Raw genomic sequence first — 27,953 nt, forward strand, 5'->3', positions numbered from 1 at the left:
GGGATTGAGTGAGTGCGTGGGAGGGATTGAGTGAGTGTGTAGGAAGGACTGAGTGAGTGCGTGGGAGGGATTGAGTGAGTGTGTAGGAAGGATTGAGTGAGTGCGTGGGAGGGATTGAGTGAGTGTGTAGGAAGGATTGAGTGAGTGCGTGGGAGGGATTGAGTGAGCGTGTGGGAGGGATTGAGTGAGTGTGTAGGAGGGATTGAGTGAGTGCGTGGGAGGGATTGAGTGAGTGCATGGGAAGGATTGAGTGAGCGTGTGGGAGGGATTGAGTGAGTGCGTGGGAGGGATTGAGTGAGTGTGTAGGAAGGATTGATTGAGTGCGTGGGAGGGAATGAGTGAGTGTGTAGGAAGGATTGAGTGAGTGCGTGGGAGGGATTGAGTGAGTGTGTAGGAAGGATTGAGTGAGTGCGTGGGAGGGCTTGAGTGAGTGTGTAGGAGGGATTGAGTGAGTGCTTGGGAGGGATTGAGTGAGTGTGTAGTAAGGATTGAGTGAGTGCGTGGGAGGGATTGAGTAGGTGCATGGGAAGGATTGAGTGAGCGTGTGGGAGGGATTGAGTGAGTGCGTGGGAGGGATTGAGTGAGTGTGTAGGAAGGACTGAGTGAGTGCGTGGGAGGGATTGAGTGAGTGTGTAGGAAGGATTGAGTGAGTGCGTGGGAGGGATTGAGTGAGTGTGTAGGAAGGATTGAGTGAGTGCGTGGGAGGGATTGAGTGAGTGTATAGGAGGGATTGAGTGAGTGCGTGGGAGGGATTGAGTGAGTGTGTAGGAAGGATTGATTGAATGCGTGGGAGGGATTGAGTGAGTGTTTAGGAAGGATTGAGTGAGTGCGTGGGAGGGATTGAGTGAGTGCGTGTGAGGGATTGAGTGAGTGTGTAGGAAAGATTGAGTGAGTGAGTGGGAGGGATTGACTGAGTGTGTAGGAGGGATTGAGTGAGTGAGTGAGAAGGATTGAGTGAGCGTGTGGGAGGGATTGAGTGAGTGTGTTGGAGGGATTGAGTGATTGTGTGGGAAGGATTGAGTGAGTGCGTGGGAAGGATTCAGTGAGCGTGTGGGAGGGATTGAGTGAGTGCGTGGGAGGGATTGAGTGAGTGCGTGGGAAGGATTGAGTGAGTGCATGGGAGGGATTGAGTGAGTGTGTAGGAAGGATTGAGTGAGCGTGTGGGAGGGATTGAGTGAGTGTGCAGGAGGGATTGAGTGTGTGAGAGGGATTGAGTGAGCGTGTGGGAGGGATTGAGTGAGTGTGAAGGATTGATTGACTGAGTGCGTGGGAGGGATTGAGTGAGTGCATGGGAAGGATTGAGTGAGCGTGTGGGAGGGATTGAGTGAGTGCGTGGGAGGGATTGAGTGAGTGTGTAGGAAAGATTGAGTGAGTGCGTGGGAGGGATTGACTGAGGGTGTAGGAGGGATTGAGTGAGTGCGTGAGAAGGATTGAGTGAGCGTGTGGGAGGGATTGAGTGAGTGTGTAGGAGGGATTGAGTGAGTGTGTGGAAGGATTGAGTAAGTGCGTGGGAAGGATTCAGTGAGCGTGTGGGAGGGATTGAGTGAGTGCGTGGGAGGGATTGAGTGAGTGCGTGGGAAGGAATGAGTGAGTGCGTGGGAGGGATTGAGTGAGTGTGTAGGAAGGATTGAGTGAGTGCGTGGGAGGGATTGAGTGAGTGTGTAGGAAGGATTGAGTGAGTGCGTGGGAGGGATTGAGTGAGTGTGTAGGAAGGATTGAGTGAGTGCGTGGGAGGGATTGAGTGAGTGTGTAGGAAGGATTGAGTGAGTGCGTGGGAGGGATTGAGTGAGTGTGTAGGAAGGATTGAGTGAGTGCGTGGGAAGGATTCAGTGAGCGTGTGGGAGGGATTGAGTGAGTGGGTGGGAGGGATTGAGTGAGTGTGTAGGAAGGATTGAGTGAGTGCGTGGGAGGGATTGAGTGAGTGTGTAGGAAGGATTGAGTGAGTGCGTGGGAGGGATTGAGTGAGTGTGTAGGTAGGATTGAGTGAGTGCGTGGGAGGGATTGAGTGAGCGTGTGGGAGGGATTGAGTGAGTGTGTAGGAGGGATTGAGTGAGTGCGTGGGAGGGATTGAGTGAGTGCATGGGAAGGATTGAGTGAGCGTGTGGGAGGGATTGAGTGAGTGCGTGGGAGGGATTGAGTGAGTGTGTAGGAAGGATTGAGTGAGTGTGTGGGAGGGATTGAGTGAGTGTGTAGGAAGGATTGAGTGAGTGCGTGGGAGGGATTGAGTGAGTGTGTAGGAAGGATTGAGTGAGTGCGTGGGAGGGATTGAGTGAGTGTGTAGGTAGGATTGAGTGAGTGCGTGGGAGGGATTGAGTGAGTGCGTGGGAGGGATTGAGTGCGTGGGAGGGATTGAGTGAGCGTGTGGGTGGGATTGAGTGAGTGTGTAGGAGGGATTGAGTGAGTGCGTGGGAGGGATTGAGTGAGTGCATGGGAAGGATTGAGTGAGCGTGTGGGAGGGATTGAGTGAGTGCGTGGGAGGGATTGAGTGAGTGTGTAGAAAGGATTGAGTGAGTGCGTGGGAGGGATTGAGTGAGTGTGTAGGAAGGATTGAGTGAGTGCGTGGGAGGGATTGAGTGAGTGTGTAGGAAGGATTGAGTGAGTGCGTGGGAGGGATTGAGTGAGTGCGTGGGAGGGATTGAGTGCGTGGGAGGGATTGAGTGAGCGTGTGGGAGGGATTGAGTGAGTGTGTAGGAGGGATTGAGTGAGTGCGTGGGAGGGATTGAGTGAGTGCATGGGAAGGATTGAGTGAGCGTGTGGGAGGGATTGAGTGAGTGCGTGGGAGGGATTGAGTGAGTGTGTAGGAAGGATTGAGTGAGTGCGTGGGAGGGAATGAGTGAGTGTGTAGGAAGGATTGAGTGAGTGCGTGGGAGGGATTGAGTGAGTGTGTAGGAAGGATTGAGTGAGTGCGTGGGAGGGCTTGAGTGAGTGTGTAGGAGGGATTGAGTGAGTGCTTGGGAGGGATTGAGTGAGTGTGTAGTAAGGATTGAGTGAGTGCGTGGGAGGGATTGAGTGAGTGCATGGGAAGGATTGAGTGAGCGTGTGGGAGGGATTGAGTGAGTGCGTGGGAGGGATTGAGTGAGTGTGTAGGAAGGACTGAGTGAGTGCGTGGGAGGGATTGAGTGAGTGTGTAGGAAGGATTGAGTGAGTGCGTGGGAGGGATTGAGTGAGTGTGTAGGAAGGATTGAGTGAGTGCGTGGGAGGGATTGAGTGAGTGTATAGGAGGGATTGAGTGAGTGCGTGGGAGGGATTGAGTGAGTGTGTAGGAAGGATTGAGTGAATGCGTGGGAGGGATTGAGTGAGTGTTTAGGAAGGATTGAGTGAGTGCGTGGGAGGGATTGAGTGAGTGCGTGGGAGGGATTGAGTGAGTGTGTAGGAAAGATTGAGTGAGTGAGTGGGAGGGATTGACTGAGTGTGTAGGAGGGATTGAGTGAGTGAGTGAGAAGGATTGAGTGAGCGTGTGGGAGGGATTGAGTGAGTGTGTTGGAGGGATTGAGTGATTGTTTGGGAAGGATTGAGTGAGTGCGTGGGAAGGATTCAGTGAGCGTGTGGGAGGGATTGAGTGAGTGCGTGGGAGGGATTGAGTGAGTGCGTGGGAAGGATTGAGTGAGTGCATGGGAGGGATTGAGTGAGTGTGTAGGAAGGATTGAGTGAGCGTGTGGGAGGGATTGAGTGAGTGTGTAGGAGGGATTGAGTGTGTGAGAGGGATTGAGTGAGCGTGTGGGAGGGATTGAGTGAGTGTGAAGGATTGATTGACTGAGTGCGTGGGAGGGATTGAGTGAGTGCATGGGAAGGATTGAGTGAGCGTGTGGGAGGGATTGAGTGAGTGCGTGGGAGGGATTGAGTGAGTGTGTAGGAAAGATTGAGTGAGTGCGTGGGAGGGATTGACTGAGGGTGTAGGAGGGATTGAGTGAGTGCGTGAGAAGGATTGAGTGAGCGTGTGGGAGGGATTGAGTGAGTGTGTAGGAGGGATTGAGTGAGTGTGTGGAAGGATTGAGTAAGTGCGTGGGAAGGATTCAGTGAGCGTGTGGGAGGGATTGAGTGAGTGCGTGGGAGGGATTGAGTGAGTGCGTGGGAAGGAATGAGTGAGTGCGTGGGAGGGATTGAGTGAGTGTGTAGGAAGGATTGAGTGAGTGCGTGGGAGGGATTGAGTGAGTGTGTAGGAAGGATTGAGTGAGTGCGTGGGAGGGATTGAGTGAGTGTGTAGGAAGGATTGAGTGAGTGCGTGGGAGGGATTGAGTGAGTGTGTAGGTAGGATTGAGTGAGTGCGTGGGAGGGATTGAGTGAGTGTGTAGGAAGGATTGAGTGAGTGCGTGGGAAGGATTCAGTGAGCGTGTGGGAGGGATTGAGTGAGTGCGTGGGAGGGATTGAGTGAGTGTGTAGGAAGGATTGAGTGAGTGCGTGGGAGGGATTGAGTGAGTGTGTAGGAAGGATTGAGTGAGTGCGTGGGAGGGATTGAGTGAGTGTGTAGGTAGGATTGAGTGAGTGCGTGGGAGGGATTGAGTGAGCGTGTGGGAGGGATTGAGTGAGTGTGTAGGAGGGATTGAGTGAGTGCGTGGGAGGGATTGAGTGAGTGCATGGGAAGGATTGAGTGAGCGTGTGGGAGGGATTGAGTGAGTGCGTGGGAGGGATTGAGTGAGTGTGTAGGAAGGATTGAGTGAGTGCGTGGGAGGGATTGAGTGAGTGTGTAGGAAGGATTGAGTGAGTGCGTGGGAGGGATTGAGTGAGTGTGTAGGAAGGATTGAGTGAGTACGTGGGAGGGATTGAGTGAGTGTGTAGGAGGGATTGAGTTAGTGCGTGGGAGGGATTGAGTGGGTGTGTAGGAAGGATTGAGTGAGTGCGTGGGAGGGATTGAGTGAGTGTGTAGGAAGGATTGAGTGAGTGCGTGGGAGGGATTGAGTGAGTGTGTAGGAAGGATTGAGTGAGCGTGTGGGAGGGATTGAGTGAGTGTGTAGGAAGGATTGAGTGAGTGCGTGGGAGGGATGGAGTGAGTGTGTAGGAAGGATTGAGTGAGTGCGTGGGAGGGATTGAGTGAGAGCGTGGGAGGGATTGAGTGAGCGTGTGGGAGGGATTGAGTAAGTGTGTAGGAGGGATTGAGTGAGTGTGTGGAAGGATTGAGTAAGTGCGTGGGAAGGATTCAGTGAGCGTGTGGGAGGGATTGAGTGAGTGCGTGGGAGGGATTGAGTGAGTGCATGGGAAGGAATGAGTGAGTGCGTGGGAGGGATTGAGTGAGTGTGTAGGAAGGATTGAGTGAGTGCGTGGGAGGGATTGAGTGAGTGTGTAGGAAGGATTGAGTGAGTGCGTGGGAGGGATTGAGTGAGTGTGTAGGAAGGATTGAGTGAGTGCGTGGGAGGGATTGAGTGAGTGTGTAGGTAGGATTGAGTGAGTGCGTGGGAGGGATTGAGTGAGGTGCGTGGGAGGGATTGAGTGCGTGGGAGGGATTGAGTGAGCGTGTGGGAGGGATTGAGTGAGTGTGTAGGAGGGATTGAGTGAGTGCGTGGGAGGGATTGAGTGAGTGCATGGGAAGGATTGAGTGAGCGTGTGGGAGGGATTGAGTGAGTGCGTGGGAGGGATTGAGTGAGTGTGTAGAAAGGATTGAGTGAGTGCGTGGGAGGGATTGAGTGAGTGTGTAGGAAGGATTGAGTGAGTGCGTGGGAGGGATTGAGTGAGTGTGTAGGAAGGATTGAGTGAGTGCGTGGGAGGGATTGAGTGAGTGCGTGGGAGGGATTGAGTGCGTGGGAGGGATTGAGTGAGCGTGTGGGAGGGATTGAGTGAGTGTGTAGGAGGGATTGAGTGAGTGCGTGGGAGGGATTGAGTGAGTGCATGGGAAGGATTGAGTGAGCGTGTGGGAGGGATTGAGTGAGTGCGTGGGAGGGATTGAGTGAGTGTGTAGGAAGGATTGAGTGAGTGCGTGGGAGGGAATGAGTGAGTGTGTAGGAAGGATTGAGTGAGTGCGTGGGAGGGATTGAGTGAGTGTGTAGGAAGGATTGAGTGAGTGCGTGGGAGGGCTTGAGTGAGTGTGTAGGAGGGATTGAGTGAGTGCTTGGGAGGGATTGAGTGAGTGTGTAGTAAGGATTGAGTGAGTGCGTGGGAGGGATTGAGTGAGTGCATGGGAAGGATTGAGTGAGCGTGTGGGAGGGATTGAGTGAGTGCGTGGGAGGGATTGAGTGAGTGTGTAGGAAGGACTGAGTGAGTGCGTGGGAGGGATTGAGTGAGTGTGTAGGAAGGATTGAGTGAGTGCGTGGGAGGGATTGAGTGAGTGTGTAGGAAGGATTGAGTGAGTGCGTGGAGGGATTGAGTGAGCGTGTGGGAGGGATTGAGTGAGTGTGTAGGAGGGATTGATGTGAGTGCGTGGGAGGATTGAGTGAGGCATGGGAAGGATTGAGTGAGCGTGTGGAGGGATTGAGTGAGTGCATGGGAGGGATTGAGTGAGTGATGTAGGATGGATTGAAGTGAGTGCGTGGGATGGGATATGAGTGAGTGTGTAGGAAGGATTGAGTGAGTGCGTGGGAGGGAATTGATTGGAGGTAGGAAGGATTTGAAGTGAGTGCGTGGGAGGGCTTGAGTGAGTTTGTAGAGAGGGTCTTGAGAGGCTGGGGGATTGAGTGAGTGTGTAGTAAGGATTGAGTGAGTGCGTGGGAGGGATTGAGTGAGTGCATGGGATAGATTGAGTGAGGCTGTGGGAGGGATGGAGTGAGTGCGTGGGAGGGATTGAAGTGAGTGTGTAGGAAGGATGAGTGAGTGCGTGGGAGGGATTGAGTGAGTGTTGTAGGAAGGATTGAGTGAGTGCGTGGGAGGGATTGAGTGAGTGTGTAGGAAGGATTGAGTGAGTGCGTGGGAGGGATTGAGTGAGTGTATAGGAGGGATTGAGTGAGTGCGTGGGAGGGATTGAGTGAGTGTGTAGGAAGGATTGATTGAATGCGTGGGAGGGATTGAGTGAGTGTTTAGGAAGGATTGAGTGAGTGCGTGGGAGGGATTGAGTGAGTGCGTGTGAGGGATTGAGTGAGTGTGTAGGAAAGATTGAGTGAGTGAGTGGGAGGGATTGACTGAGTGTGTAGGAGGATTGAGTGAGTGAGTGAGAAGGATTGAGTGAGCGTGTGGGAGGGATTGAGTGAGTGTGTTGGAGGGATTGAGTGATTGTGTGGGAAGGATTGAGTGAGTGCGTGGGAAGGATTCAGTGAGCGTGTGGGAGGGATTGAGTGAGTGCGTGGGAGGGATTGAGTGAGTGCGTGGGAAGGATTGAGTGAGTGCATGGGAGGGATTGAGTGAGTGTGTAGGAAGGATTGAGTGAGCGTGTGGGAGGGATTGAGTGAGTGTGCAGGAGGGATTGAGTGTGTGAGAGGGATTGAGTGAGCGTGTGGGAGGGATTGAGTGAGTGTGAAGGATTGATTGACTGAGTGCGTGGGAGGGATTGAGTGAGTGCATGGGAAGGATTGAGTGAGCGTGTGGGAGGGATTGAGTGAGTGCGTGGGAGGGATTGAGTGAGTGTGTAGGAAAGATTGAGTGAGTGCGTGGGAGGGATTGACTGAGGGTGTAGGAGGGATTGAGTGAGTGCGTGAGAAGGATTGAGTGAGCGTGTGGGAGGGATTGAGTGAGTGTGTAGGAGGGATTGAGTGAGTGTGTGGAAGGATTGAGTAAGTGCGTGGGAAGGATTCAGTGAGCGTGTGGGAGGGATTGAGTGAGTGCGTGGGAGGGATTGAGTGAGTGTGTAGGTAGGATTGAGTGAGTGCGTGGGAGGGATTGAGTGAGTGTGTAGGAAGGATTGAGTGAGTGCGTGGGAAGGATTCAGTGAGCGTGTGGGAGGGATTGAGTGAGTGGGTGGGAGGGATTGAGTGAGTGTGTAGGAAGGATTGAGTGAGTGCGTGGGAGGGATTGAGTGAGTGTGTAGGAAGGATTGAGTGAGTGCGTGGGAGGGATTGAGTGAGTGTGTAGGTAGGATTGAGTGAGTGCGTGGGAGGGATTGAGTGAGCGTGTGGGAGGGATTGAGTGAGTGTGTAGGAGGGATTGAGTGAGTGCGTGGGAGGGATTGAGTGAGTGCATGGGAAGGATTGAGTGAGCGTGTGGGAGGGATTGAGTGAGTGCGTGGGAGGGATTGAGTGAGTGTGTAGGAAGGATTGAGTGAGTGTGTGGGAGGGATTGAGTGAGTGTGTAGGAAGGATTGAGTGAGTGCGTGGGAGGGATTGAGTGAGTGTGTAGGAAGGATTGAGTGAGTGCGTGGGAGGGATTGAGTGAGTGTGTAGGAGGGATTGAGTGAGTGCGTGGGAGGGATTGAGTGGGTGTGTAGGAAGGATTGAGTGAGTGCGTGGGAGGGATTGAGAGTGAGTGTTGTAGGAAGGATTGAGTGAGTGCGTGGGAGGGATTGAGTGAGTGTGTAGGAAGGATTGAGTGAGAGTGTGGGAGGGATTGAGGTGAGTGTGTAGGAAGGATTGAGTGAGTGCGTGGGAGGGAAGGAGTGAGTGTGTAGGAAGGATTGAGTGGAGTGCGTGGGAGGGATTGAGTGAGAGCGTGGGAGGGATTGAGTGAGCGTTGTGGGAAGGGAATGAGTAAGTGTGTAGGAGGGATTGATGTGAGTGATGTGGAAGGATTGAGTAAGTGCGTGGGAAGGATTCAGTGAGCGTGTGGGAGGGATTGAGTGAGTGCGTGGGAGGGATTGAGTGAGTGCGTGGGAAGGAATGAGTGAGTGCGTGGGAGGGATTGAGTGAGTGTGTAGGAAGGATTGAGTGAGTGCGTGGGAGGGATTGAGTGAGTGTGTAGGAAGGATTGAGTGAGTGCGTGGGAGGGATTGAGTGAGTGTGTAGGAAGGATTGAGTGAGTGCGTGGGAGGGATTGAGTGAGTGTGTAGGTAGGATTGAGTGAGTGCGTGGGAGGGATTGAGTGAGTGCGTGGGAGGGATTGAGTGCGTGGGAGGGATTGAGTGAGCGTGTGGGAGGGATTGAGTGAGTGTGTAGGAGGGATTGAGTGAGTGCGTGGGAGGGATTGAGTGAGTGCATGGGAAGGATTGAGTGAGCGTGTGGGAGGGATTTAGTGAGTGCGTGGGAGGGATTGAGTGAGTGTGTAGAAAGGATTGAGTGAGTGCGTGGGAGGGATTGTGTGAGTGTGTAGGAAGGATTGAGTGAGTGCGTGGGAGGGATTGAGTGAGTGTGTAGGAAGGATTGAGTGAGTGCGTGGGAGGGATTGAGTGAGTGCGTGGGAGGGATTGAGTGCGTGGGAGGGATTGAGTGAGCGTGTGGGAGGGATTGAGTGAGTGTGTAGGAGGGATTGAGTGAGTGCGTGGGAGGGATTGAGTGAGTGCATGGGAAGGATTGAGTGAGCGTGTGGGAGGGATTGAGTGAGTGCATGGGAGGGATTGAGTGAGTGTGTAGGAAGGATTGAGTGAGTGCGTGGGAGGGAATGAGTGAGTGTGTAGGAAGGATTGAGTGAGTGCGTGGGAGGGATTGAGTGAGTGTGTAGGAAGGATTGAGTGAGTGCGTGGGAGGGCTTGAGTGAGTGTGTAGGAGGGATTGAGCGAGTGCTTGGGAGGGATTGAGTGAGTGTGTAGTAAGGATTGAGTGAGTGCGTGGGAGGGATTGAGTGAGTGCATGGGAAGGATTGAGTGAGCGTGTGGGAGGGATTGAGTGAGTGCGTGGGAGGGATTGAGTGAGTGTGTAGGAAGGATTGAGTGAGTGCGTGGGAGGGATTGAGTGAGTGTGTAGGAAGGATTGAGTGAGTGCGTGGGAGGATTGAGTGAGTGTGTAGGAAGGATTGAGTGAGTGCGTGGGAGGGATTGAGTGAGTGTATAGGAGGGATTGAGTGAGTGCGTGGGAGGGATTGAGTGAGTGTGTAGGAAGGATTGAGTGAGTGCGTGGGAGGGATTGAGTGAGTGTTTAGGAAGGATTGAGTGAGTGCGTGGGAGGGATTGAGTGAGTGTATAGGAGGGATTGAGTGAGTGCGTGGGAGGGATTGAGTGAGTGTGTAGGAAGGATTGAGTGAATGCGTGGGAGGGATTGAGTGAGTGTTTAGGAAGGATTGAGTGAGTGCGTGGGAGGGATTGAGTGAGTGCGTGTGAGGGATTGAGTGAGTGTGTAGGAAAGATTGAGTGAGTGAGTGGGAGGGATTGACTGAGTGTGTAGGAGGGATTGAGTGAGTGAGTGAGAAGGATTGAGTGAGCGTGTGGGAGGGATTGAGTGAGTGTGTTGGAGGGATTGAGTGATTGTGTGGGAAGGATTGAGTGAGTGCGTGGGAAGGATTCAGTGAGCGTGTGGGAGGGATTGAGTGAGTGCGTGGGAGGGATTGAGTGAGTGCGTGGGAAGGATTGAGTGAGTGCATGGGAGGGATTGAGTGAGTGTGTAGGAAGGATTTGAGTGAGCGTGTGGGAGGGATTGACGTGAGTGTGTAGGAGGGATTGAGTGTGTGAGAGGGATTGATCGTGAGCGTGTGGGAGAAGGGATTGAGTGAGTGTGAAGGATGATTGACTGAGTGCGTGGGAGGGATTGAGTGAGTGCATGGGAAGGATTGAGTGAGCGTGTGGGAGGGATTGAGTGAGTGCGTGGGAGGGATTGAGTGAGTGTGTAGGAAAGATTGAGTGAGTGCGTGGGAGGGATTGACTGAGGGTGTAGGAGGGATTGAGTGAGTGCGTGAGAAGGATTGAGTGAGCGTGTGGGAGGGATTGAGTGAGTGTGTAGGAGGGATTGAGTGAGTGTGTGGAAGGATTGAGTAAGTGCGTGGGAAGGATTCAGTGAGCGTGTGGGAGGGATTGAGTGAGTGCGTGGGAGGGATTGAGTGAGTGCGTGGGAAGGAATGAGTGAGTGCGTGGGAGGGATTGAGTGAGTGTGTAGGAAGGATTGAGTGAGTGCGTGGGAGGGATTGAGTGAGTGTGTAGGAAGGATTGAGTGAGTGCGTGGGAGGGATTGAGTGAGTGTGTAGGAAGGATTGAGTGAGTGTGTGGGAGGGATTGAGTGAGTGTGTAGGTAGGATTGAGTGAGTGCGTGGGAGGGATTGAGTGAGTGTGTAGGAAGGATTGAGTGAGTGCGTGGGAAGGATTCAGTGAGCGTGTGGGAGGGATTGAGTGAGTGCGTGGGAGGGATTGAGTGAGTGTGTAGGAAGGATTGAGTGAGTGCGTGGGAGGGATTGAGTGAGTGTGTAGGAAGGATTGAGTGAGTGCGTGGGAGGGATTGAGTGAGTGTGTAGGAAGGATTGAGTGAGTGCGTGGGAGGGATTGAGTGAGTGTGTAGGAAGGATTGAGTGAGTGCGTGGGAGGGATTGAGTGAGTGTGTAGGTCGGATTGAGTGAGTGCGTGGGAGGGATTGAGTGAGCGTGTGGGAGGGATTGAGTGAGTGTGTAGGAGGGATTGAGTGAGTGCGTGGGAGGGATTGAGTGAGTGCATGGGAAGGATTGAGTGAGCGTGTGGGAGGGATTGAGTGAGTGCGTGGGAGGGATTGAGTGAGTGTGTAGGAAGGATTGAGTGAGTGTGTGGGAGGGATTGAGTGAGTGTGTAGGAAGGATTGAGTGAGTGCGTGGGAGGGATTGGGTGAGTGTGTAGGAAGGATTGAGTGAGTTGCGTAGGAGGGATTGAGTGAGTGTGTAGGAGGGATAGAGTGAAGTGGCGTGGGAGGGATTGAGTGGGTGTGTAGGAAGGAATGAGTGAGTGCGTGGGAGGGATTGAGTGATGTGTGTAGGAAGGATTTGAGTGAGTGCGTTGGGAGGGATTGAAGTGAGTGTGTAGGAAGGATTGAGAGAGGTGGGGAGGGATTGAGTGAGTGTGTAGGAAGGATTGAGTGAGTGGTGGGAGGGATGGAGTGAGAGTGTAGGAGGATTGAGTGAGTGCCGTGGGAGGACTTGAAAGTGAGAGCGTGGGAGGGATTGAGTGAGCGTGTGGGAGGGATTGAGTAAGTGTGTAGGAGGGATTGAGTGAGTGTGTGGAAGGATTGAGTAAGTGCGTGGGAAGGATTCAGTGAGCGTGTGGGAGGGATTGAGTGAGTGCGTGGGAGGGATTGAGTGATTGCGTGGGAAGGAATGAGTGAGTGCGTGGGAGGGATTGAGTGAGTGTGTAGGAAGGATTGAGTGAGTGCGTGGGAGGGATTGAGTGAGTGTGTAGGAAGGATTGAGTGAGTGCGTGGGAGGGATTGAGTGAGTGTGTAGGAAGGATTGAGTGAGTGCGTGGGAGGGATTGAGTGAGTGTGTAGGTAGGATTGAGTGAGTGCGTGGGAGGGATTGAGTGAGTGCGTGGGAGGGATTGAGTGAGTGTATAGGAGGATTGAGTGAGTGCGTGGGAGGGATTGAGTGAGTGTGTAGGAAGGATTGAGTGAGTGCGTGGGAGGGATTGAGTGAGTGTTAGGAAGGATTGAGTGAGTGCGTGGGAGGGATTGAGTGAGTGTATAGGAGGATTGAGTGAGTGCGTGGGAGGGATTGAGTGAGTGTGTAGGAAGGATTGAGTGAATGCGTGGGAGGGATTGAGTGAGTGTTTAGGAAGGATTGAGTGAGTGCGTGGGAGGGATTGAGTGAGTGCGTGTGAGGGATTGAGTGAGTGTGTAGGAAAGATTGAGTGAGTGAGTGGTAGGGATTGACTGAGTGTGTAGGAGGGATTGAGTGAGTGAGTGAGAAGGATTGAGTGAGCGTGTGGGAGGGATTGAGTGAGTGTGTTGGAGGGATTGAGTGATTGTGTGGGAAGGATTGAGTGAGTGCGTGGGAAGGATTCAGTGAGCGTGTGGGAGGGATTGAGTGAGTGCGTGGGAGGGATTGAGTGAGTGCGTGGGAAGGATTGAGTGAGTGCATGGGAGGGATTGAGTGAGTGTGTAGGAAGGATTGAGTGAGCGTGTGGGAGGGATTGAGTGAGTGTGTAGGAGGGATTGAGTGTGTGAGAGGGATTGAGTTAGCGTGTGGGAGGGATTGAGTGAGTGTGAAGGATTGATTGACTGAGTGGTGGGAGGGATTGAGTGAGTGCATGGGAAGGATTGAGTGAGCGCTGTGGGAGGGATTGAGTGAGTGCGTGGGGAGGGATTGAGTGAGTGTGTAGGAAAGATTGAGTGAGTGCGTGGGAGGGATTGACTGAGGGTGTAGGAGGGATTGAGTGAGTGCGTGAGAAGGATTGAGTGAGCGTGTGGGAGGGATTGAGTGAGTGTGTAGGAGGGATTGAGTGAGTGTGTGGAAGGATTGAGTAAGTGCGTGGGAAGGATTGCAGTGAGGTGTGGGAAGGGATTGAGTGAGTGCGTGTGGGAGGGATTGAGTGAGGTGTAGGAAGGATTGAGTGATGTGCAGTGGGAGGGATGAAGTGAGTGTTGTAGGTAGGATTGAGTGAGTGCGTGGGAGGGATTGAGAGAGAGCGTGTGGAGGGATGATTGAGTGCGTGGGAGGGATTGAGTGAGCGTGTGGGAGGGATTGAGTGAGTGTGTAGGAGGGATTGAGTGAGTGCGTGGGAGGGATTGAGTGAGGGCATGGGAAGGATTGAGTGAGCGTGTGGGAGGGATTGAGTGAGTGCGTGGGAGGGATTGAGTGAGTGTGTAGAAAGGATTGAGTGAGTGCGTGGGAGGGATTGTGTGAGTGTGTAGGAAGGATTGAGTGAGTGCGTGGGAGGGATTGAGTGAGTGTGTAGGAAGGATTGAGTGAGTGCGTGGGAGGGATTGAGTGAGTGCGTGGGAGGGATTGAGTGCGTGGGAGGGATTGAGTGAGCGTGTGGGAGGGATTGAGTGAGTGTGTAGGAGGGATTGAGTGAGTGCGTGGGAGGGATTGAGTGAGTGCATGGGAAGGATTGAGTGAGCGTGTGGGAGGGATTGAGTGAGTGCGTGGGAGGGATTGAGTGAGTGTGTAGGAAGGATTGAGTGAGTGCGTGGGAGGGAATGAGTGAGTGTGTAGGAAGGATTGAGTGAGTGCGTGGGAGGGATTGAGTGAGTGTGTAGGAAGGATTGAGTGAGTGCGTGGGAGGGATTGAGTGAGTGTGTAGGAGGGATTGAGTGAGTGCTTGGGAGGGATTGAGTGAGTGTGTAGTAAGGATTGAGTGAGTGCGTGGGAGGGATTGAGTGAGTGCATGGGAAGGATTGAGTGAGCGTGTGGGAGGGATTGAGTGAGTGCGTGGGAGGGATTGAGTGAGTGTGTAGGAAGGATTGAGTGAGTGCGTGGGAGGGATTGAGTGAGTGTGTAGGAAGGATTGAGTGAGTGCGTGGGAGGGATTGAGTGAGTGTGTAGGAAGGATTGAGTGAGTGCGTGGGAGGGATTGAGTGAGTGTATAGGAGGGATTGAGTGAGTGCGTGGGAGGGATTGAGTGAGTGTGTAGGAAGGATTGAGTGAGTGCGTGGGAGGGATTGAGTGAGTGTGTAGGAAGGATTGAGTGAGTGCGTGGGAGGGATTGAGTGAGTGTGTAGGAGGGATTGAGTGAGTGCGTGGGAGGGATTGAGTGAGTGTGTAGGAAGGATTGAGTGAGTGCGTGGGAGGGATTGAGTGAGTGTTAGGAAGGATTGAGTGAGTGCGTGGGAGGGATTGAGTGAGTGCGTGTGAGGGATTGAGTGAGTGTGTAGGAAGATTGAGTGAGTGAGTGGGAGGGATTGAGTGAGTGTGTAGGAGGGATTGAGTGAGTGAGTGAGAAGGATTGAGTGAGCGTGTGGGAGGGATTGAGTGAGTGTGTTGGAGGGATTGAGTGATTGTGTGGAAGGATTGAGTGAGTGCGTGGGATGGATTGAGTGAGCGTGTGGGAGGGATTGAGTGAGTGCGTGGGAGGGATTGAGTGAGTGCGTGGGAAGGATTGAGTGAGTGCATGGGAGGGATTGAGTGAGTGTGTAGGAAGGATTGAGTGAGCGTGTGGGAGGGATTGAGTGAGTGTGTAGGAGGGATTGAGTGTGTGAGAGGGATTGAGTGAGCGTGTGGGAGGGATTGAGTGAGTGTGAAGGATTGATTGACTGAGTGCGTGGGAGGGATTGAGTGAGTGCATGGAAGGATTGAGTGAGCGTGTGGGAGGGATTGAGTGAGTGCGTGGGAGGGATTGAGTGAGTGTGTAGGAAAGATTGAGTGAGTGCGTGGGAGGGATTGAGTGAGTGAGGGTGTAGGAGGGATTGAGTGAGTGCGTGAGAAGGATTGAGTGAGCGTGTGGGAGGGATTGAGTGAGTGTGTAGGAGGGATTGAGTGAGTGTGTGGAAGGATTGAGTGAGTGCGTGGGAAGGATTGAGTGAGCGTGTGGGAGGGATTGAGTGAGTGCGTGGGAGGGATTGAGTGAGTGCGTGGGAAGGATTGAGTGAGTGCGTGGGAGGGATTGAGTGAGTGTGTAGGAAGGATTGAGTGAGTGCGTGGGAGGGATTGAGTGAGTGTGTAGGAAGGATTGAGTGAGTGCGTGGGAGGGATTGAGTGAGTGTGTAGGAAGGATTGAGTGAGTGTGTGGGAGGGATTGAGTGAGTGTGTAGGTAGGATTGAGTGAGTGCGTGGGAGGGATTGAGTGAGTGTGTAGGAAGGATTGAGTGAGTGCGTGGGAAGGATTGAGTGAGCGTGTGGGAGGGATTGAGTGAGTGCGTGGGAGGGATTGAGTGAGTGTGTAGGAAGGATTGAGTGAGTGCGTGGGAGGGATTGAGTGAGTGTGTAGGAAGGATTGAGTGAGTGCGTGGGAGGGATTGAGTGAGTGTGTAGGAAGGATTGAGTGAGTGCGTGGGAGGGATTGAGTGAGTGTGTAGGAAGGATTGAGTGAGTGCGTGGGAGGGATTGAGTGAGTGTGTAGGTAGGATTGAGTGAGTGCGTGGGAGGGATTGAGTGAGTGTGTGGGAGGGATTGAGTGAGTGTGTAGGAGGGATTGAGTGAGTGCGTGGGAGGGATTGAGTGAGTGCATGGGAAGGATTGAGTGAGAGTGTGGGAGGGATTGAGTGAGTGCGTGGGAGGGATTGAGTGAGTGTGTAGGAAGGATTGAGTGAGTGTGTGGGAGGGATTGAGTGAGTGTGTAGGAAGGATTGAGTGAGTGCGTGGGAGGGATTGAGTGAGTGTGTAGGAAGGATTGAGTGAGTGCGTAGGAGGGATTGAGTGAGTGTGTAGGAGGGATTGAGTGAGTGCGTGGGAGGGATTGAGTGGGTGTGTAGGAAGGATTGAGTGAGTGCGTGGGAGGGATTGAGTGAGTGTGTAGGAAGGATTGAGTGAGTGCGTGGGAGGGATTGAGTGAGTGTGTAGGAAGGATTGAGTGAGTGTGTGGGAGGGATTGAGTGAGTGTGTAGGAAGGATTGAGTGAGTGCGTGGGAGGGATGGAGTGAGTGTGTAGGAAGGATTGAGTGAGTGCGTGGGAGGGATTGAGTGAGAGCGTGGGAGGGATTGAGTGAGCGTGTGGGAGGGATTGAGTAAGTGTGTAGGAGGGATTGAGTGAGTGTGTGGAAGGATTGAGTGAGTGCGTGGGAAGGATTCAGTGAGCGTGTGGGAGGGATTGAGTGAGTGCGTGGGAGGGATTGAGTGAGTGCGTGGGAAGGATTGAGTGAGTGCGTGGGAGGGATTGAGTGAGTGTGTAGGAAGGATTGAGTGAGTGCGTGGGAGGGATTGAGTGAGTGTGTAGGAAGGATTGAGTGAGTGCGTGGGAGGGATTGAGTGAGTGTGTAGGAAGGATTGAGTGAGTGCGTGGGAGGGATTGAGTGAGTGTGTAGGTAGGATTGAGTGAGTGCGTGGGAGGGATTGAGTGAGTGCGTGGGAGGGATTGAGTGAGTGTGTAGGAGGGATTGAGTGAGTGCGTGGGAGGGATTGAGTGAGTGTGTAGGAAGGATTGAGTGAGTGCGTGGGAGGGATTGAGTGAGTGTGTAGGAAGGATTGAGTGAGTGCGTGGGAGGGATTGAGTGAGTGTGTAGGAGGGATTGAGTGAGTGCGTGGGAGGGATTGAGTGAGTGTGTAGGAAGGATTGAGTGAATGCGTGGGAGGGATTGAGTGAGTGTTTAGGAAGGATTGAGTGAGTGCGTGGGAGGGATTGAGTGAGTGCGTGGAGGGATTGAGTGAGTGTGTAGGAAAGATTGAGTGAGTGAGTGGTAGGGATTGACTGAGTGTGTAGGAGGGATTGAGTGAGTGAGTGAGAAGGATTGAGTGAGAGTGTGGGAGGGATTGAGTGAGTGTGTTGGAGGGATTGAGTGATTGTGGGGAAGGATTGAGTGAGTGCGTGGGAAGGATTGAGTGAGCGTGTGGGAGGGATTGAGTGAGTGCGTGGGAGGGATTGAGTGAGTGCGTGGAAGGATTGAGTGAGTGCATGGGAGGGATTGAGTGAGTGTGTAGGAAGGATTGAGTGAGCGTGTGGGAGGGATTGAGTGAGTGTGTAGGAGGGATTGAGTGTGTGAGAGGGATTGAGTGAGCGTGTGGGAGGGATTGAGTGAGTGTGAAGGATTGATTGACTGAGTGCGTGGGAGGGATTGAGTGAGTGCATGGGAAGGATTGAGTGAGCGTGTGGGAGGGATTGAGTGAGTGCGTGGGAGGGATTGAGTGAGTGTGTAGGAAAGATTGAGTGAGTGCGTGGGAGGGATTGACTGAGGGTGTAGGAGGGATTGAGTGAGTGCGTGAGAAGGATTGAGTGAGCGTGTGGGAGGGATTGAGTGAGTGTGTAGGAGGGATTGAGTGAGTGTGTGGAAGGATTGAGTGAGTGCGTGGGAAGGATTGAGTGAGCGTGTGGGAGGGATTGAGTGAGTGCGTGGGAGGGATTGAGTGAGTGCGTGGGAAGGATTGAGTGAGTGCGTGGGAGGGATTGAGTGAGTGTGTAGGAAGGATTGAGTGAGTGCGTGGGAGGGATTGAGTGAGTGTGTAGGAAGGATTGAGTGAGTGCGTGGGAGGGATTGAGTGAGTGTGTAGGAAGGATTGAGTGAGTGTGTGGGAGGGATTGAGTGAGTGTGTAGGTAGGATTGAGTGAGTGCGTGGGAGGGATTGAGTGAGTGTGTAGGAAGGATTGAGTGAGTGCGTGGAAGGATTGAGTGAGCGTGTGGGAGGGATTGAGTGAGTGCGTGGGAGGGATTGAGTGAGTGTGTAGGAAGGATTGAGTGAGTGCGTGGGAGGGATTGAGTGAGTGTGTAGGAAGGATTGAGTGAGTGCGTGGGAGGGATTGAGTGAGTGTGTAGGAAGGATTGAGTGAGTGCGTGGGAGGGATTGAGTGAGTGTGTAGGAAGGATTGAGTGAGTGCGTGGGAGGGATTGAGTGAGTGTGTAGGTAGGATTGAGTGAGTGCGTGGGAGGGATTGAGTGAGTGTGTGGGAGGGATTGAGTGAGTGTGTAGGAGGGATTGAGTGAGTGCGTGGGAGGGATTGAGTGAGTGCATGGGAAGGATTGAGTGAGTGAGTGGGAGGGATTGAGTGAGTGCGTGGGAGGGATTGAGTGAGTGTGTAGGAAGGATTGAGTGAGTGTGTGGAGGGATTGAGTGAGTGTGTAGGAAGGATTGAGTGAGTGCGTGGGAGGGATTGAGTGAGTGTGTAGGAAGGATTGAGTGAGTGCGTGGGAGGGATTGAGTGAGTGTGTAGGAGGGATTGAGTGAGTGCGTGGGAGGGATTGAGTGAGTGTGTAGGAAGGATTGAGTGAGTGCGTGGGAGGGATTGAGTGAGTGTGTAGGAAGGATTGAGTGAGTGCGTGGGAGGGATTGAGTGAGTGTGTAGGAAGGATTGAGTGAGCGTGTGGGAGGGATTGAGTGAGTGTGTAGGAAGGATTGAGTGAGTGCGTGGGAGGGATTGAGTGAGTGTGTAGGAAGGATTGAGTGAGTGCGTGGGAGGGATTGAGTGCGTGGGAGGGATTGAGTGAGCGTGTGGGAGGGATTGAGTGAGTGAGTAGGAGGGATTGAGTGAGTGTGTAGGAAGGATTGAGTGAGTGCGTGGGAAGGATTGAGTGAGCGTGTGGGAGGGTTTGAGTGAGTGCGTGGGAGGGATTGAGTGAGTGCGTGGGAAGGATTGAGTGAGTGCGTGGGAGGGATTGAGTGAGTGTGTAGGAAGGATTGAGTGAGTGCGTGGGAGGGATTGAGTGAGTGTGTAGGAAGGATTGAGTGAGTGCTTGGGAGGGATTGAGTGAGTGTGTAGGAAGGATTGAGTGAGTGCGTGGGAGGGATTGAGTGAGTGTGTAGGTAGGATTGAGTGAGTGCGTGGGAGGGATTGAGTGAGTGCGTGGGAGGGATTGAGTGCGTGGGAGGGATTGAGTGAGCGTGTGGGAGGGATTGAGTGAGTGTGTAGGAGGGATTGAGTGAGTGCGTGGGAGGGATTGAGTGAGTGCATGGAAGGATTGAGTGAGCGTGTGGGAGGGATTGAGTGAGTGCGTGGGAGGGATTGAGTGAGTGTGTAGAAAGGATTGAGTGAGTGCGTGGGAGGGATTGAGTGAGTGTGTAGGAAGGATTGAGTGAGTGCGTGGGAGGGATTGAGTGAGTGTGTAGGAAGGATTGATTGAGTGCGTGGGAGGGATTGAGTGAGTGCGTGGGAGGGATTGAGTGCGTGGGAGGGATTGAGTGAGCGTGTGGGAGGGATTGAGTGAGTGTGTAGGAGGGATTGAGTGAGTGCGTGGGAGGGATTGAGTGAGTGCATGGGAAGGATTGAGTGAGTGTGTGGGAGGGATTGAGTGAGTGCGTGGGAGGGATTGAGTGAGTGTGTAGGAAGGATTGAGTGAGTGCGTGGGAGGGAATGAGTGAGTGTGTAGGAAGGATTGAGTGAGTGCGTGGGAGGGATTGAGTGAGTGTGTAGGAAGGATTGAGTGAGTGCGTGGGAGGGATTGAGTGAGTGTGTAGGAGGGATTGAGTGAGTGTTGGGAGGGATTGAGTGAGTGTGTAGTAAGGATTGAGTGAGTGCGTGGGAGGGATTGAGTGAGTGCATGGGAAGGATTGAGTGAGCGTGTGGGAGGGATTGAGTGAGTGCGTGGGAGGGATTGAGTGAGTGTGTAGGAAGGATTGAGTGAGTGCGTGGGAGGGATTGAGTGAGTGTGTAGGAAGGATTGAGTGAGTGCGTGGGAGGAATTGAGTGAGTGTATAGGAGGGATTGAGTGAGTGCGTGGGAGGGATTGAGTGAGTGTGTAGGAAGGATTGAGTGAGTGCGTGGGAGGGATTGAGTGAGTGTTTAGGAAGGATTGAGTGAGTGCGTTGGAGGGATTGAGTGAGTGCGTGGGAGGGATTGAGTGAGTGTGTAGGAAAGATTGAGTGAGTGAGTGGGAGGGATTGACTGAGTGTGTAGGAGGGATTGAGTGAGTGAGTGAGAAGGATTGAGTGAGCGTGTGGGAGGGATTGAGTGAGTGTGTTGGAGGGATTGAGTGATTGTGTGGGAAGGATTGAGTGAGTGCGTGGGAAGGATTCAGTGAGCGTGTGGGAGGGATTGAGTGAGTGCGTGGGAGGGATTGAGTGAGTGCGTGGGAAGGATTGAGTGAGTGCATGGGAGGGGATTGAGTGAGTGTGTAGGAAGGATTGAGTGAGCGTGTGGGAGGGATTGAGTGAGTGTGTAGGAGGGATTGAGTGTGTGAGAGGGATTGAGTGAGCGTGTGGGAGGGATTGAGTGAGTGTGAAGGATTGATTGACTGAGTGCGTGGGAGGGATTGAGTGAGTGCATGGGAAGGATTGAGTGAGCGTGTGGGAGGGATTGAGTGAGTGTGTAGGAGGGATTGAGTGAGTGTGTGGAAGGATTGAGTAAGTGCGTGGGAAGGATTCAGTGAGCGTGTGGGAGGGATTGAGTGAGTGCGTGGGAGGGATTGAGTGAGTGCGTGGGAAGGAATGAGTGAGTGCGTGGGAGGGATTGAGTGAGTGTGTAGGAAGGATTGAGTGAGTGCGTGGGAGGGATTGAGTGAGTGTGTAGGAAGGATTGAGTGAGTGCGTGGGAGGGATTGAGTGAGTGTGTAGGAAGGATTGAGTGAGTGCGTGGAGGGATTGAGTGAGTGTGTAGGTAGGATTGAGTGAGTGCGTGGGAGGGATTGAGTGAGTGTGTAGGAAGGATTGAGTGAGTGCGTGGGAAGGATTCAGTGAGCGTGTGGGAGGGATTGAGTGAGTGCATGGGAGGGATTGAGTGAGTGTGTAGGAAGGATTGAGTGAGTGCGTGGGAGGGATTGAGTGAGTGTGTAGGAAGGATTGAGTGAGTGCGTGGGAGGGATTGAGTGAGCGTGTGGAGGGATTGAGTGAGTGTGTAGGAGGGATTGAGTGAGTGCGTGGGAGGGATTGAGTGAGTGCATGGGAAGGATTGAGTGAGCGTGTGGGAGGGATTGAGTGAGTGCGTGGGAGGGATTGAGTGAGTGTGTAGGAAGGATTGAGTGAGTGCGTGGGAGGGATTGAGTGAGTGTGTAGGAAGGATTGAGTGAGTGCGTGGGAGGGATTGAGTGAGTGTGTAGGAAGGATTGAGTGAGTGCGTGGGAGGGATTGAGTGAGTGTGTAGGAGGGATTGAGTGAGTGCGTGGGAGGGATTGAGTGGGTGTGTAGGAAGGATTGAGTGAGTGCGTGGGAGGGATTGAGTGAGTGTGTAGGAAGGATTGAGTGAGTGCGCGGGAGGGATTGAGTGAGTGTGTAGGAAGGATTGAGTGAGCGTGTGGGAGGGATTGAGTGAGTGTGTAGGAAGGATTGAGTGAGTGCGTGGGAGGGATGGAGTGAGTGTGTAGGAAGGATTGAGTGAGTGCGTGGGAGGGATTGAGTGAGAGCGTGGGAGGGATTGAGTGAGTGCGTGGGAGGGATTGAGTGTGTTGGAGGGATTGAGTGAGTGTGTGGGAGGGATTGAGTGAGTGTGTAGGAGGGATTGAGTGAGTGCGTGGGAGGGATTGAGTGAGTGCATGGGAAGGATTGAGTGAGCGTGTGGGAGGGATTGAGTGAGTGCGTGGGAGGGATTGAGTAAGTGTTTAAGAAGGATTGAGTGAGTGCGTGGGAGGGATTGAGTGAGTGTGTAGGAAGGATTGAGTGAGTGCGTGGGAGGGATTGAGTGAGTGTGTAGGAAGGATTGAGTGAGTACGTGGGAGGGATTGAGTGAGTGTGTAGGAAAGATTGAGTGAGTGCGTGGGAGGGATTGACTGAGTGTGTAGGAGGGATTGAGTGAGTGCGTGAGAAGGATTGAGTGAGCGTGTGGGAGGGATTGAGTGAGTGTGTAGGAGGGATTGAGTGAGTGTGTAGGAAGGATTGAGTGAGTGCGTGGGAAGGATTCAGTGAGCGTGTGGGAGGGATTGAGTGAGTGCGTGGGAGGGATTGAGTGAGTGTGTAGGAAGGATTGAGTGAGTGCGTGGGAGGGATTGAGTGAGTGTGTAGGAAGGATTGAGTTAGTGCGTGGGAGGGATTGAGTGAGTGCGTGGGAGGGATTGAGTGAGTGCGTGGGAGGGATTGAGTGCATGGGAGGGATTGAGTGAGTGATTGGGAGGGATTGAGTGAGTGTGTAGGAGGGATTGAGTGAGTGCGTGGGAGGGATTGAGTGAGTGCATGGGAAGGATTGAGTGAGCGTGTGGGAGGGATTGAGTGAGTGCGTGGGAGGGATTGAGTGAGTGTGTAGGAAGGATTGAGTGAGTGCGTGGGAGGGATTGAGTGAGTGTGTAGGAAGGATTGAGTGAGTGCGTGGGAGGGATTGAGTGAGTGTGTAGGAAGGATTGAGTGAGTGCGTGGGAGGGCTTGAGTGAGTGTGTAGGAGGGATTGAGTGAGTGCTTGGGAGGGATTGAGTGAGTGTGTAGTAAGGATTGAGTGAGTGCGTGGGAGGGATTGAGTGAGTGCATGGGAAGGATTGAGTGAGCGTGTGGGAGGGATTGAGTGAGTGCGTGGGAGGGATTGAGTGAGTGTGTAGGAAGGATTGAGTGAGTGCGTGGGAGGGATTGAGTGAGTGTGTAGGAAGGATTGAGTGAGTGCGTGGGAGGGATTGAGTGAGTGTGTAGGAAGGATTGAGTGAGTGCGTGGGAGGGATTGAGTGAGTGTGTAGGAGGGATTGAGTGAGTGCGTGGGAGGGATTGAGTGAGTGTGTAGGAAGGATTGAGTGAGTGCGTGGGAGGGATTGAGTGAGTGTTTAGGAAGGATTGAGTGAGTGCGTGGGAGGGATTGAGTGAGTGCGTGGGAGGGATTGAGTGAGTGTGTAGGAAAGATTGAGTGAGTGAGTGGGAGGGATTGACTGAGTGTGTAGGAGGGATTGAGTGAGTGAGTGAGAAGGATTGAGTGAGCGTGTGGGAGGGATTGAGTGAGTGTGTTGGAGGGATTGAGTGATTGTGTGGGAAGGATTGAGTGAGTGCGTGGGAAGGAATCAGTGAGCGTGTGGGAGGGATTGAGTGAGTGCGTGGGAGGGATTGAGTGAGTGCGTGGGAAGGATTGAGTGAGTGCATGGGAGGGATTGAGTGAGTGTGTAGGAAGGATTGAGTGAGCATGTGGGAGGGATTGAGTGAGTGTGTAGGAGGGATTGAGTGTGTGAGAGGGATTGAGTGAGCGTGTGGGAGGGATTGAGTGAGTGTGAAGGAAGGATTGACTGAGTGCGTGGGAGGGATTGAGTGAGTGCATGGGAAGGATTGAGTGAGCGTATGGGAGGGATTGAGTGAGTGCGTGGGAGGGATTGAGTGAGTGTGTAGGAAAGATTGAGTGAGTGCGTGGGAGGGATTGACTGAGGGTGTAGGAGGGATTGAGTGAGTGCGTGAGAAGGATTGAGTGAGCATGTGGGAGGGATTGAGTGAGTGTGTAGGAGGGATTGAGTGAGTGTGTGGAAGGATTGAGTAAGTGCGTGGGAAGGATTCAGTGAGCGTGTGGGAGGGATTGAGTGAGTGCGTGGGAGGGATTGAGTGAGTGCGTGGGAAGGAATGAGTGAGTGCGTGGGAGGGATTGAGTGAGTGTGTAGGAAGGATTGAGTGAGTGCGTGGGAGGGATTGAGTGAGTGTGTAGGAAGGATTGAGTGAGTGCGTGGGAGGGATTGAGTGAGTGTGTAGGAAGGATTGAGTGAGTGCGTGGGAGGGATTGAGTGAGTGTGTAGGTAGGATTGAGTGAGTGCGTGGGAGGGATTGAGTGAGTGTGTAGGAAGGATTGAGTGAGTGCGTGGGAAGGATTCAGTGAGCGTGTGGGAGGGATTGAGTGAGTGCGTGGGAGGGATTGAGTGAGTGTGTAGGAAGGATTGAGTGAGTGCGTGGGAGGGATTGAGTGAGTGTGTAGGAAGGATTGAGTGAGTGCGTGGGAGGGATTGAGTGAGTGTGTAGGTAGGATTGAGTGAGTGCGTGGGAGGGAATGAGTGAGTGCGTGGGAGGGATTGAGTGCGTGGGAGGGATTGAGTGAGCGTGTGGGAGGGATTGAGTGAGTGTGTAGGAGGGATTGAGTGAGTGCGTGGGAGGGATTGAGTGAGTGCATGGGAAGGATTGAGTGAGCGTGTGGGAGGGATTGAGTGAGTGCGTGGGAGGGATTGAGTGAGTGTGTAGGAAGGATTGAGTGAGTGCGTGGGAGGGATTGAGTGAGTGTGTAGGAAGGATTGAGTGAGTGCGTGGGAGGGATTGAGTGAGTGTGTAGGAAGGATTGAGTGAGTGCGTGGGAGGGATTGAGTGAGTGTGTAGGAGGGATTGAGTGAGTGCGTGGGAGGGATTGAGTGGGTGTGTAGGAAGGATTGAGTGAGTGCGTGGGAGGGATTGAGTGAGTGTGTAGGAAGGATTGAGTGAGTGTGTGGGAGGGATTGAGTGATTGCGTGGGAGGGATTGAGTGAGTGTGTAGGAAAGATTGAGTGAGTGCGTGGGAGGGATTGACTGAGTGTGTAGGAGGGATTGAGTGAGTGCGTGAGAAGGATTGAGTGAGCGTGTGGGAGGGATTGAGTGAGTGTGTAGGAGGGATTGAGTGAGTGTGTGGGCAGGATTGAGTGAGTGCGTGGGAAGGATTCAGTGAGCGTGTGGGAGGGATTGAGTGAGTGCGTGGGAGGGATTGAGTGAGTGCGTGGGAAGGATTGAGTGAGTGCGTGGGAGGGATTGAGTGCGTGTGTAGGAAGGATTGAGTGAGCGTGTGGGAGGGATTGAGTGAGTGTGTAGGAAGGATTGAGTGAGTGCGTGGGAGGGATTGAGTGAGTGCGTGGGAGGGATTGAGTGAGTGTGTAGGAAGGATTGAGTGAGTGCGTGGCAGGGATTGAGTGAGTGTGTAGGAAGGATTGAGTGAGTGCGTGGGAGGGATTGAGTGAGTGCGTGGGAGTGATTGAGTGTGTGCGTGGGAGGGATTGAGTGCGTGGGAACGATTGAGTGAGCGTGTGGGAGGGATTGAGTGAGTGTGTAGGAGGGATTGAGTGAGTGCGATGGAGGGATTGAGTGAGTGCATGGGAAGGATTGAGTGAGCGTGTGGGAGGGATTGAGTGAGTGCGTGGGAGGGATTGAGTGAGTGTGTAGGAAGGATTGAGTGAGTGCGTGGGAGGGATTGAGTGAGTGTGTAGGAAGGATTAAGTGAGTGCGTGGGAGGGATTGAGTGAATGTGTAGGAAGGATTGAGTGAGTGCGTGGGAGGGATTGAGTGAGTGTGTAGGAGGGATTGAGTGAGTGCGTGGGAGGGATTGAGTGAGTGTGTAGGAAGGATTGAGTGAGTGCGTGGGAGGGATTGAGTGAGTGTGTAGGAAGGATTGAGTGAGTGCGTGGGAGGGATTGAGTGAGTGCGTGGGAGGGATTGAGTGAGTGTGTAGGAAGGATTGAGTGAGTGCGTGGGAGGGATTGAGTGAGTGTGTAGGAAGGATTCAGTGAGTGCGTGGGAGGGATTGAGTGAGTGCGTGGGAGGGATTGAGTGTGTGAGAGGGATTGAGTTAGCGTGTGGGAGGGATTGAGTGAGTGTGTAGGAGGGATTGACTGAGTGCGTGGGAGGGATTGAGTGAGTGCATGGGAAGGATTGAGTGAGCGTGTGGGAGGGATTGTGTGAGTGCGTGGGAGGGATTGAGTGAGTGTGTAGGAAGGATTGAGTGAGTGCGTGGCAGGGATTGACTGAGTGTGTAGGAAGGATTGAGTGAGCGTGTGGGAGGGATTGAGTGAGCGTGTAGGAAGGATTGAGTGAGTGCGTGGGAGGGATTGAGTGAGTGTGTAGGAAGGATTGAGTGAGTGCGTGGGAGGGATTGAGTGAGTGTGTAGGAAGGATTGAGTGAGTGCGTGGGAGGGATTGAGTGAGTGCGTGGGAGGGATTGAGTGAGTGCGTGGGAGGGATTGAGTGCGTGGGAGGGATTGAGTGAGCGTGTGGGAGGGATTGAGTGAGTGTGTAGGAGGGATTGAGTGAGTGCGTGGGAGGGATTGAGTGAGTGCATGGGAAGGATTGAATGAGCGTGTGGGAGGGATTGAGTGAGTGCGTGGGAGGGATTGAGTGAGTGTGTAGGAAGGATTGAGTGAGTGCGTGGGAGGGATTGAGTGAGTGTGTAGGAGGGATTGAGTGAGTGCGTGGGAGGGATTGAGTGAGTGCCTGAGAAGGATTGAGTGAGTGCGTGGGAGGGATTGAGTGAGTGCGTGGGAGGGATTGAGTGAGTGCGTGGGAAGGATTGAGTGAGTGCGTAGGAGGGATTGAGTGAGTGCGTGGGAGGGATTGAGTGAGTGTGTAGGAAGGATTGAGTGAGTGTGTAGGAGGGATTGAGTGAGTGCGTGGGAGGGATTGAGTGAGTGTGTAGGAAGGCTTGAGTGAGTGTGTAGGAGGGATTGAGTGAGTGTGTAGGAAAGATTGAGTGAGTGTGTAGGAGGGATTGAGTGAGTGTGTAGGAGGGATTGAGTGAGTGTGTAGGAAGGATTGAGTGAGTGTGTGGGAAGGATTGAGTGAGTGTGTAGGAAGGATTGAGTGAGTGTGTAGGAAGGATTGAGTGAGTGCGTGGGAGGGATTGAGTGAGTGTGTAGGAGGGATTGAGTGAGTGTGTAGGAAGGATTGAGTGAGTGTGTAGGAGGGATTGAGTGAGTGTGTAGGAAGGATTGAGTGAGTGTGTAGGAGGGATTGAGTGAATGTGTAGGAAGGATTGAGTGAGTGTGTAGGCAGGATTGAGTGAGTGTGTAGGAAGGATTGAGTGAGTGTGTAGGAGGGATTGTGTGAGTGTGTAGGAAGGATTGAGTGAGTGTGTAGGAAGGATTGAGTGAGTGTGTAGGAGGGATTGAGTGAGTGTGTAGGAAGGATTGAGTGAGTGTGTAGGAAGGATTGATTGAGTGTGTAGGAGGGATTGAGTGAGTGAGTAGGAGGGATTGAGTGAGTGTGTAGGAAGGATTGAGTGAGTGTGTAGGAAGGATTGAGTGAGTGTGTATGAGGGATTGAGTGAGTGTGTATGAGGGATTGAGTGAGTGTGTAGGAGGGATTGAGTGAGTGTGTAGGAAGGATTGAGTGTGTAGGAAGGATTGAGTGAGTGTGTAGGAAGGATTGAGTGAGTGTGTGGGAGGGATTGAGTGAGTGTGTAGGAGGGATTGAGTGAGTGCGTGGGAGGGATTGACTGAGTGTGTAGGAGCGATTGAGTGAGTGCGTGGGAAGGATTCAGTGAGCGTGTGGGAGGGATTGAGTGAGTGCGTGGGAGGGATTGAGTGAGTGCGTGGGAAGGATTGAGTGAGTGCGTGGGAGGGATTGAGTGAGTGTGTAGGAAGGATTGAGTGAGCGTGTGGGAGGGATTGAGTGAGCGTGTAGGAAGGATTGAGTGAGTGCGTGGGAGGGATTGAGTGAGTGTGTAGGAAGGATTGAGTGAGTGCGTGGGAGGGATTGAGTGAGTGTGTAGGAAGGATTGAGTGAGTGCGTGGGAGGGATTGAGTGAGTGCGTGGGAGGGATTGAGTGAGTGCGTGGGAGTGATTGAGTGCGTGGGAGGGATTGAGTGAGCGTGTGGGAGGGATTGAGTGAGTGTGTAGGAGGGATTGAGTGAGTGCGTGGGAGGGATTGAGTGAGTGCATGGGAAGGATTGAGTGAGCGTTTGGGAGGGATTGAGTGAGTGCGTGGGAGGGATTGAGTGAGTGTGTAGGAAGGATTGAGTGAGTGCGTGGGAGGGATTGAGTGAGTGTGTAGGAAGGATTGAGTGAGTGTGTGGGAGGGATTGAGTGAGTGCGTGGGAGGGATTGAGTGAGTGTGTAGGAAAGATTGAGTGAGTGCGTGGGAGGGATTGACTGAGTGTGTAGGAGGGATTGAGTGAGTGCGTGAGAAGGATTGAGTGAGCGTGTGGGAGGGATTGAGT

Source organism: Carcharodon carcharias, chromosome 3 (assembly GCF_017639515.1).
Source record: "Carcharodon carcharias isolate sCarCar2 chromosome 3, sCarCar2.pri, whole genome shotgun sequence".
NCBI classification, from domain to species: domain Eukaryota; kingdom Metazoa; phylum Chordata; class Chondrichthyes; order Lamniformes; family Lamnidae; genus Carcharodon; species Carcharodon carcharias.